We start from the raw sequence: 11,707 nt of genomic DNA on the forward strand, positions 1-11,707 counted from the left end.
AATTTTAATTTGTGCCTTCTGAAATCAATCTAAAATTCATCTTATGATTATATAGTATATTATGTTCAGAAATGTTTTCATTAAGTAGGAGGTTGTCATATTTTCTCCCCTGCACCTTAAAGTAGGAAGATATATTGTTTAAGAGCATGGTTCCTTAGCATGAGGTAAAGATGACTCCAAATCTGGTATACTGCATAAAGATGTTTAATCTGAGATCTTGTTGTTTCTATCTGAAAATGAGGATTTTAATATAGTAAACTATCTAGGGATGTTGTAAGAATTAAGTGAGATAATATTTTAAAGTCTCAGGTACAGAATAAGTTATTATTAATTATTAATACTTTCTGATTATATGCATACTTTAGACTGTTCACTTGATGATGATATATGTATACCTTCACTGTTTAGTCATTATAAATTCATCCTACTTACATTATCATTTCTAAGTACTTAGCAGACTGCTGCATGCAAAGCAACCAGTAATTATATGAATGGATTGTTGAACACTGAATGCTTGGGGTGTCCAGAACTATTTACAGTAGTATAGATCAGCATGAAAAAGGACACAACTATTTTCATGCCCCTAGAGCCTAGCATGGCCTGAAGACTAAATAGCCTCTTAATAAATACCTGTGACATTCGAATGCCCTCTATCTGCTTTATTATTTTGAATTAGCCATTATGTGCGAGAGACTACCACAATGATAGAATAAAATAACAGAATTAGAGACAAGGGCAGTTTTCTTAGAACTGGAATCAGGGTTTAACAGCATACTGAAAGTTTGACAAAGCAAAAGGCAATAAAGTGTCAGGTCAAATGAGGGTAGACTTATGGGATAGCATCTGAATCAAAGGAAGAAGAGGGCAGAATAGTCTGAGTGGGAAAGGAAGGAGAAGTCAAAATACAAGGACGCCAAGGATTTAAAAAAATTAATCAGTGAGAGAAAATGTAGGCTATTATATTTTCCTTAGAAAGCTATGACACCATTTGACATATTATCTAAATCTGCAGGAGGAGATGAAAGTACTTTTTCCATGTGTGATATTAATAATAACACTAAAGGTATTTAAGGAAAGCTGTTAGTATGACTGATAGTAAAGAACACTAGAGTCAACCATATCACTGAGCTGGCTGAAAGTCACAGATATACATAATTATTCAGGGCTTTAAACTTGAAAGTACTTAGGCAGTTGTGGGAGTATATGTTTGTGAACAAGCCCTACTCTCTGAAAATAAACGACATTACTCAGCAGAGCAACTAAATTTCCTTTATCACCCCAGATCAGCATTTTGTCTCATTTTACTGGAAATAATAAAAGAAAGGGAAATTGACTAAGTGTCTGTATGTTTTACATCATTAACAACTCTATGAGTAAATTTTGTTTGGAAAAAAAAAGCACAGGTTTCAGAGTGGGGAACCAAATGTGAACTCCTTCCCTTAGATATTGATTGAATTGATTACTGATTTCCTAGGTCCTGACAACCTAGAATTTACAGTCATATTTTTTAAACAATGTAGCCTGTTAGATTTAAATTCTACTTGAACATCATAGCTTCAGATTTTCTAATAGTTGGGTGAATTGCTTTTATTTAGTTTTAGCCATAGACATGGTGTCTGAAAAAGGTCTTGTACAGAATCTCCCACAATAAGAGGGTACTCATAGTCCTTCTACCACCATGTATTTGAAATGTATTTAAAAGGAATGAAATACACATTGATAAAACGCTCTTTAAAATCACTCAAGTTTTAGAATGGAGAAGGAAAAGAGTTGGATTGGAGTCAAGGATTCAGTTGAACTCAAAAAAAGTCAGAGAAAAAGCAGCATTTACTGAAGCCACACCTCTTAAATGTATTTGATTTGTGTTGCAGAAAGCATTTTAGCTTGGGATGTAATTATAAAGACACAGTCCTTTTTTTTTTTTTAACAAATTATTTCGGCGTATTACAGGAGTACAAATGTTTAGGTTACATATATTTCCTTTGCCCCACCTGAGTCAGAGCTTCAAGACCTTTTATAAAGTAATTTTTTTCTTGCTCCTTTCAGCAATTATGCTAAGAAATTGATGATGGAAAACAATAGAAAAGTGAGAAAAACCTACTATACATGATAATAAAATAACCATTCCTCTACCCTTGAGCCACCATTTTGAAACAAATTAAATGTCTGAGACGATCTTAGCTATACAATTTATCTCCTATGTTCTTGTTTCAGTCACAAATACAGTACATGATAGTGAGATAATTTATGTGAAGAACATCTAGGTGAGGTCCAAAATGGCCTTGGAAACAACAAAGAAATTACGTATAGTTATATTGAAATATATGTCATAGGTTGCATACTTTATTATTACAGAGAACATAGCTATCTAGCAAAGAATGACTATATATACTTCCACCATGCAAATGCATAATAAAGATTCACAGTTCTTACAGTGACAAAGATTTTACATACTATTCCACCCAAAACCTGCTTAATGTAAACATCAGAAACACATTAAGTTAAAAACTACTTTATGGTATAGCATGGGAGCCTGTGGTGATAGAACAGTTCTGTTTTATGATTGTGGTGGCAGTCACATAAAACTATGCGCATGATAAAATTGCCAGAACTATACACATTCACGCCACAAGTAAATGAAAAGGTTTGCATATGGAAGCGCAATAAGCCCTGTGGATTGTACCAATATCAGTTGCCTGGTTTTAATATTATACTATAGTTTTATACAACCCAAACATTGAGGAATGTTGGCTAAAGAGTACATGGGACCTCCCTGTTCATTTTTGTACCTTTCTGTGAATCTATAATTATTTCAAAATGAATATTTGAAAAAAAGAGAGAGAGACCATACCTAGGCCATTCAGGCTGGTGTAACAGAATACCACAGAGTAGATGGTTTATGGACAAAAAAATGTGTTTCTCATAGTTCTGGAGACTGGGAAATCTAATATCAAGGTGCCAAGAGATTCAGTGTCTTGTCAGAGCCCACTTCCTGGTTCATAAGTGACCATTTTCTGTGTCCTCACATGGTGGAGGAAGGAGTGAGGGAGCTCTCTGGCTTCTCATTTATAAGGGCACTAATCATATTCACAAGGGCTTCACACTCATGACCTAATCACCACCCAAAAGGCTACCCCCTCTAAAATCATCACATTGGTGATTAGATTTTTAACATATGAATTTTAGGGGGACATACCATTCAGTTTTTAGCATACCAACACCAAGACAATGCTTTTTGTTTTGAACCTAAAACTAGAATAAAAATAAAAGAAATGAAATTATATAAGTAAATAGGCACAATTTGAACAATGATAATTTGCTATTAAGGCATTAATGTTAATTTTTAAGTGCTTTTGGTTATTTAAAAATATTATTTTATAAATCAAATCATAAATGATTTTTTCTGAAATTAAAAGTGAAATAAAATTCTAAAAATCAGTCAAACAAAGAAAACACCCAAGACTTTATATATTTGAAGATTCACCAAGTTCCTCTCAAGGGGAACAAATAAAACATTTTGAAGTGTAACCTGTTTATGTGGTGGGGCAGTTTGACAATAATGAAGGACTAACAACAACAAAAAAACCAAATCTCTTTTCTCTCAGCACTTTTGACAAGTGTTTCCTACATTTTGCTTAAGGACATGGAGTTTGTTTTGGATATGGTTTAATTTTTTCTTTCAATTGTCTACTATTAGCCTCCAGTTTTTTCCATTGAAACATTGGCAACTCATTTGTTCATTCTCATTTAAATGTAATTTGTTGGTTGTTAAGTGCCTTTTAAAGTGGAAATTATGAGTTAGAAACTTTAAAATTTTTATTGATTTACTGCATGGCAACTGCTCGTCAACCATCTTGCTCTCTGTGTATGAGAATATTGGTCAGTCTATCCCATCTTCTAGATATGTGTCAATACTAAATCTAATAACAGAATTCTCCTGAGGAATATAATTGACCATTTTATCCACAGCAACACATAAAATAATTTGTAATTTAGCATACATTTCTGAAGTTAGACAGATACATACATAAACTGAGCTCAGCCACTTAATAATAATATGAATTTGAGCAAGCTACTTAGTAATTATATCTTTAAGTCTGGAGTTTTTCTTCTGTAATTTGGGGTGACAAGAGAACTTACCTTATATGTTTGCTGTGATTGGTAAGGGCTGAAGAAAATAATTGCATATAAAATGCACAGCTCAAGGATTACAATATAATGTGTGTGTGTGTGTGTGTGTGTGTGTGAGAGAGAGAGAGAGAGGGCAATTAAGTTTTAGTACATTGAGCAGGACAAGTTCTCATCAGTCTTCAATAGTTAAAGCTAGCAGTTTTGTAAAGACAAAACAGAAAGAACCACTGGCCTAAAACAAACAATCTTCCCTATTGGCAGAGAATAGTGATGATGAATATAAGCTATTTATATTACTACATATTTACTTGAAATACCAAAAACAAATAAATAAAAAAGTATTATTGCTGTACTTGGAAGCTCTCAATGAAACATTCAATAAGGGTAATTGATATAACTAAAATCTCACAAGAAATAAAAGTAAATTCTGCTCTTTCTTTTAGGCTATAAAAATGATATATGTACAAAATAAATAGCTATAGCAAGGGACTGTACCAGGATATGTTTTCTGGTAGCTCATAAAATTAAACAAACATACATCCGCATACAGTTGAAAGTTTTAGGAAGATCTCACACAAGAGAAAGAATTTAAAGGTATCTGTGGGAAAAATTATTCTTCATTTCCTTTCAATAGGAGGCCAATATATACTACACTTTTTTTTTTCCTTTTACTTTCTGTTGTTACTGCACCCTATTTGCTTCAGGGAAGAGAAAATAACATTTTTTCTATATGAACTACAATAAAAACCAAGGCACTCTTTCTTTACTGGTGAAACATATAGGTCAAAAATGATCAAAATAAGAAAAACTAAAATAGCCTTAGCAAACTAATTATAGCCATTGCCTTTAGCAGATATTTCACATTTACAAAGGACTCAGCTATTTATCAATATATAGCTATAGATTTTGGATGACCTATGCTATTTTAATATGAAAAGTGTCTATTATTTCATAAATGTATTTATCACATTTCCTGCAATGTAAGTTTTTAAAATTGATCTTTAAATAGGAAAAATGGAGCTTAATGCTTGGCAGTGCGTCTTTCTGTGATATATTTTTTGCTCTGCATGTCAAATGGATGTTGGACTGTCAGATAGGATATTTGTGGGCTTAGATAATCCTTTAGGGTCTTTTCCACCATATTTCTATAAACCTATATTTTAGATGGGAAATAAAGAGCTTCCATTATGTGTGAATGGACAGCACTGATGAATTATCTTCATTGTCTATGACTGGAATGATTAAGGATATATATCAATAACCTTTTTCAGTGCCTTCCTGTGCTTATCAGGCCAACTATGAATAATTTAGAGAAGCATGCCATTGTCACTTTCATTACAGGGTTTATGCTTAAAGTGAAGAGACAGACAGACATGATAAAGGTGTTTGAATCTTCATTTTGAAGGAACACTAACCTCAACTCTTCCTCCAACCCCCATTTTAACAAATAAAACTGATTAGTGCCTCATAGGGGAGAAAAGGGTATGAGCATAGAATTCTTTAATTGCCAAATGTTAATCACTAATCTTCAGTAATAATACGCACCATCACTCTTACTTTTCCCTCATCTCAGGGAGTAAGCCTCTACAAACATAAAAATCTTCATTTTCTAGTTTATCCCTTCTAAATACCATAATTTTTCTCTTTTTTTCAGATAGACTTCTTAAAAGAGAAATCTATACTTATGGATTTTACTTTTTCATCTTCCATAACTTCCTAATCAATGAAAATTTGATGAATTGTTCCATTCCACTAAGATTGTTCTTACCGGTGTTATCAATAAATCTTTATTATTGAAACAATAGGAAACTTTGTAATTACCATCTTGTGCTTTTGGTAAGAAATGAAAGGGTTGACCATTTCTTCCTTAAAGCGCCTTCTCTGTTTCTATTCTTTTTTTTGGCTACTATTTCCTTAATTTAAAACATTTTAATATAGTTGGCATTGTACCTGAACTTATTGCAGTATCTATACCTTTTAATCTCTCGTACACAACTTCTAGAATCATTTTTTTCTAAAAATAAAATCTAATAATTTTGCTTCCTTGCTTAAAATTCCTCAAGTGTTTCTCTATACTCTGAAGGGTACAACCTAAATGAATACTATGCCAAAGAAAGTATTTTGTTATCTGAATTATGTCTATCATTCCAGCTGCATCTCTCAAGAATCCCTTATATTCACCCATATTCAAAACTTATTAGAGTATGTTGCACAGCCAAAGACATCAAGCTGTATAAAGACTTTATCCTGTTCATTGTAGAGTTTTAATTTTTTTTTAATTTTCTATCTGTGATTTTCATTTGTGCCTCATTGGATTTAGAGGTACACACACACACACACATACACACATATACACACACATGCATACATATATACAAACACAATAAGTTTAATGTATACTCAACATGTTTTCTATATATATTAAATTGAAATTGAACATACACTTTAGGAAGAAGTAAAATGATATAGGCCATAAACTTGGATCTACTTGAAGAAAAAGAGTATTAGACAAGGAACAAATGAAGGAATAATAAAATGTTTTATTTTTCTTACTGTTATTTGATCTAAAGATAACTACCTAAAGTAAATAGTAGCACTGTAATGGGTGATTAGAACATACGATTAACTGAAATGAAAGTCAGTAATGAAGGCAAAAGAGATAGTGATTGGGAGTGCTATGTTATAAATTACCTGCAATATTTTTGAATTAGTATGGTGTTATTTGAAGGTTCACTTAGATTAGTTAAAACTGCATATAGAAAACTATGGGCTGACCACCAAAAAAATACTTTAAAAGTACAATGGATACACTAAAAGAGGTGAAAAAATTGAACCATAGAAAATGTTCAGTTAACAAGAGAAGGCTGAAAGGGCACGGAAGTGTGGGGAGAAAAGACACAATGAACAAGTGCAAGAAAAAGAAGACATTTGTACATGTGGTAGATATTAATACAACTATATATCAATTATAAATTTATATGTGAATGAACTACACCAAATAAAAGCTAGAGATTGTTTGAGTAAGTTAAAAATAAGACCCAGCTATATCTATGATAAAAGTAAAATAAAAAGTAAAATGATAGAGAAAGAGATACTATGCCAATACTAATGAAAGGAAAGCTAGAGTCATTACATTAATTTCAGAATATATAGATTTCAAAAACCAAATATTATCAAGGTTAAAGCAGGGCATTTCATAATTGATCAACACACATATGCACATATCAAAGTGACATTAATCAGGTGTCAGGCAGGTGGTGGGGAACGGGATGGGTAAATTCACACCTAACAGGTGTGGTATGCACTGTCTGGGGGATGGGAACAGTTGTGGCTCTGATTCGGGCAGTGCAAAGGCAATATTTTGGGAGTAATATTCTGAAATAAAAATAAATAAATAGAATGTCTTTTGTTCTTTTGGGTAGATACCCAATAATGGGATTGCTGGATCAAATGGTAGGGCTACTTGTATCTGTTTAAGGTGTCTCCATATTGGTTTCCACAGAGGTTGCACTAGTTTGCAGTCCCACCAGCAGTGTATGAGTGTTCCTGTCTCTCCACGTCCACGCCAACATTTATTGTTATGGGACTTTTTGATAAAGGACATTCTCACTGAAGTTAAGTGATATCTCATTTCCCTGATGATTAGAGATGTTGAGCATTTTTTTCACGTTTGTTGGCCATTCTGTCTTCTTTTGAAAAATTTCTGTTCATGTCCTTTGCCCACTTTTTGATAGGATTGTTTGATTTTTTCTTGCTTATTCTCCTGAGTTCTAAATAGATTCTAGTTATCAGTCCTTTATCGGATATGTAGCATGTGAAAATTTTTCCCATTCTGTAGGTTGTCTGTTTGCTCTCGTGACAGTTTCTTTGGCTGTGCAGAAGTGTTTTAACTTAATCAGGTCCCATTTATTTATTTTTGTTGTTGCTGTGATTGTCTTTGGGGTCTTCTTCATAAATTCTTTGCCTAGGCCAATGTCTATAAGAGTTTTTCCCACATTTTCTTCTAGAATTCTAATAGTTTCACACCTTAGCTTTAAGTCTGTTATCCACTGTGATTTGATTTTTGTAAGAGATGAAAGGTGTGGGTCCTGTTTCAGTCTTCTACATGTGGCTATCCAGTTTTCCCAGCACCATTTATTGAATAAGGATTTTTTTCCCCAGAGTATGTTTTTGTCTCTATGTCAAAGATTAGGCTATATGAGGATGGTTTTATATCTGGATTCTATAACAAAGACATCTGCACCAGAATGTTTATAGCACCACAATTCACAATTGCAAAGATGTGGGAACAACCCAAGTACCCATAAATACATGAGTGGATAAATCAACTGTGGTATATGTGTACTATGGAGTACTACTCAGCTATAAGTAATAATGGGGATATAGCACCTCTTATATTTTACTGGATAGAACTGAAACCCATTCTACTAAGTGAAGTATCCCAAGAATGGAAAAATAAGCACCACCTGTACTCACCATCAAATTGGTTTCACTGATCATCACCTAAGAGCACATTTAGGAATAACATTAATTGGGTGTTGGGCAGATGTGTAGGGGGAAGGGAATGAGTGTATATATAAATAATGAGTGCGATGCGCACCGTCTAGGGGATGGACACGCTTGAAGCTCTGACTCGGCATGGGGGAGGCAAAGGCAATATACGTAACCTAAACTTTTGTACCCCCATAATATGCTGAAATAAAAAAAAAGAAGCCCCATTGACCTTGTCAGATTTAGCCATAATCTCTCAGACATCCTCTTACTCACCTCATCTGCAATATTTAACACACTGATCAGTCTGCTCCCCTCCTTCAAACATGCTCTTCATTTTGCCTCCACAGCTTCACTCTCAGTTCTCATTCTCCTTCTTAGCCTTGTCAGCTGAATGTTCTTATGTTACAGGTTTCTAAACACCAAAATGACTCAGAGATCAAGCCTTGGGTTCCTTCTCCTTTGCAGCCACAGAAACTGCATGATTTCATTTAGTCTCATTACTTTTATGCCATCTACAAGAAATGACACACACATTTAAATATCTAACATCGATTTCTCCCCTGAAGCACAGACCCTTATTTCTAGCTGCCAACTTGCCATCTCCATTTCTGTAGCTAAGAAATATTTCAAGTTGAATATACACAAGCCCTAGCTCAATGCTCCCAATCAAACTTCTAGTCCACCAGCCACATTTCAGTAAATTCCAATTCCAGGCTTCATGGACCTGCTCTCATCAAAAACCTTGAAGGCATCCTTAATTCCTTTCTTTTCTTTCCCTCTTATCCCTCATGTGATCTTGCTGTCTTTATTTTCAGAATACACCTAGACTCTGCCTATTTCTCTGTACCTCCACCAATGTTACTCTGAGACCAAACCATCATCTCTCTCCTGGGCTTTTATTAAAAAAAAAAAAAAAAAATTGGGGAATCCAAGAATATTTCTTTGAACTATACTTGAAACTTTCTGTAAATTCGAAATTATTTCAAAATACATTTTAAAAGACTAGTTAAATTATTTGAGGTTATTTTACAACTAGAAAATTTAGAACCAACAATCAAACCAATTTTTCTGGTTTGGTCCCAATGCTATTTTTGCTACACCAGCCTTTCTATGTTGAATTTTATAGTATAGGAAAATTAGTCTAGGCAATAACAAAAAATATATTCTTAAGGTTATTGACTTAACACCAGCTTCAAATTATTAAAATAGTATGGAAGAGAAAGATAAGGAAACTCCCTTAGAAAGAACAGGACAAAAATATAATCAGAGTTATATTGAGGTCAAAATATAGGAAATCCTTTAAATAAGAAGAAATGTATTTTGGTAAAATAATGAAACCCATCATTGTCAAATTTTTACCTTGTATTCAGAGTCTCTTAAATCTATGCGAAAAAAAAATTTAATTCACTTATATTGTATAGCTTGAGCTGGCAAGGCTGTGACTTGTTACAGAGTTAACAGCTGAGACTAAATTATTTACTGTCTTAAGAATGTTCTCTTATATAGAAAGTGGTCATGGAAATGAAGAGTGATTTGCCCAAATATTTTTAAGATTATATATTTTTATTAAAAATATTTTTAGCTAACATTTGATTTCTAGACACTACCTTGTTATTTTGCTTAATGCTTAATACATTGGAATAAGAAAATTCCCAGGGTCAAAAAATGCATAATTTTTAAATTTTTTCAAAGTAAGAAAGCACATTGCTTACTCATTCTACACAGCGAGGTGTAGGGAAGAGAGCAACATATGGGACATCAAGAGACCTGAGTTCTATTCCCAACTCAGCTTCTTCTACCTGTGATACCCATGCCCACTCAGTCCCTTCTTTGAGATAGATTTTTATTTAGAAACTAAGATGGTAAAACTAAAAATGATCTTGAATATGTATGCTTTTTGCCCGCCCCCCCCCCCCCCGCTTTTTTTGCTCCTACAGTTATACATACAAAATGGAGATCAGGTTCACAGTGCATGATCTATTTGAAAAAAATATAATATCCAGGTTCTCAGTAGCGATACCCACTTAATTAAGGCTTCTAAAAGTGAGGATGTTGTCTGTCCATGTCTTAATACGCTTTCCTTATACATGGCATGATTGCTTTTATTGATATAATTTAGTTAATTTTCATAGCATTCATATGAATTAGTCAAATATATTGTTCTATTCATTTGCACTTTGGGAAACTGAAATAACAAGGAAGACATTCATACTTCTCTTATAATCAGTACAGCAGATTTGGTCCTTTCAACTAACTTAAGGATGCCATGAAAGAATATATAGTGTGTGTGTGTGTGTGTGTGTGCACGTGCGCACGCATGCCTGCAAGTGTACACTAATGCAAACACATGTGAAATCAGATACACAATGAAAATACAGGTAGAAATTTGACCCTGTTAGGGTTTACACTATAACAATGAATAACATATATACGATAGGAACATTATAAGTGCCATGACGGAAAAAAATGGAAGGATATGAAGTAACTGGAAGTCTACTTTATTTTGTGTGGCAAATACCTTTTAACTTGAAACATGGTAGTAAAAAAAAGGGATTGGCCATGCAAAGGTCTGGGTGGTAGGGTGGGAAAAGCGGAGCATAATGTTCTAAGAAGAACTCTGGGGAAACACAGTGATGCCTTAGTATGTGGTTTGAAGAGTGAAGAGACAATTGACTTGCCAGAATTAGGGTCCTTTTTTTCTTCCTCGCACAAGTACCAGCTTTCTCTCTCTTTTATGCACCAGGAATCTTCTTTTCAAGTTATTTTTTTTACCTTAGTTCTTTTTATTTAAAAATTTTTAATTATTATGGTCACATCATAGTTGCTTATATTTATATGTAAGATACCTACCACTGTGCCTGCATCAAAACAACTCAAATTTGTGCTCAAAATAACAGATTGCTATTGTTATTACATTTTATATTGAGGGATTCCCTTTTTCTCTATCAGGGATATAGAAGTTTACTGAATCTTTAAAGCTTTAAATTTATTTTCAAATATTTTGAGAGTTATTTTCATTTCTAAGTAGAATTAGCTGTTAATTTTAAAGTTTTGTGAAGTCCAACAAATGACTTCCCATTTA

The sequence above is a fragment of the Eulemur rufifrons genome, chromosome 24, assembly GCF_041146395.1.
Source record: "Eulemur rufifrons isolate Redbay chromosome 24, OSU_ERuf_1, whole genome shotgun sequence".
Lineage (NCBI taxonomy): Eukaryota > Metazoa > Chordata > Mammalia > Primates > Lemuridae > Eulemur > Eulemur rufifrons.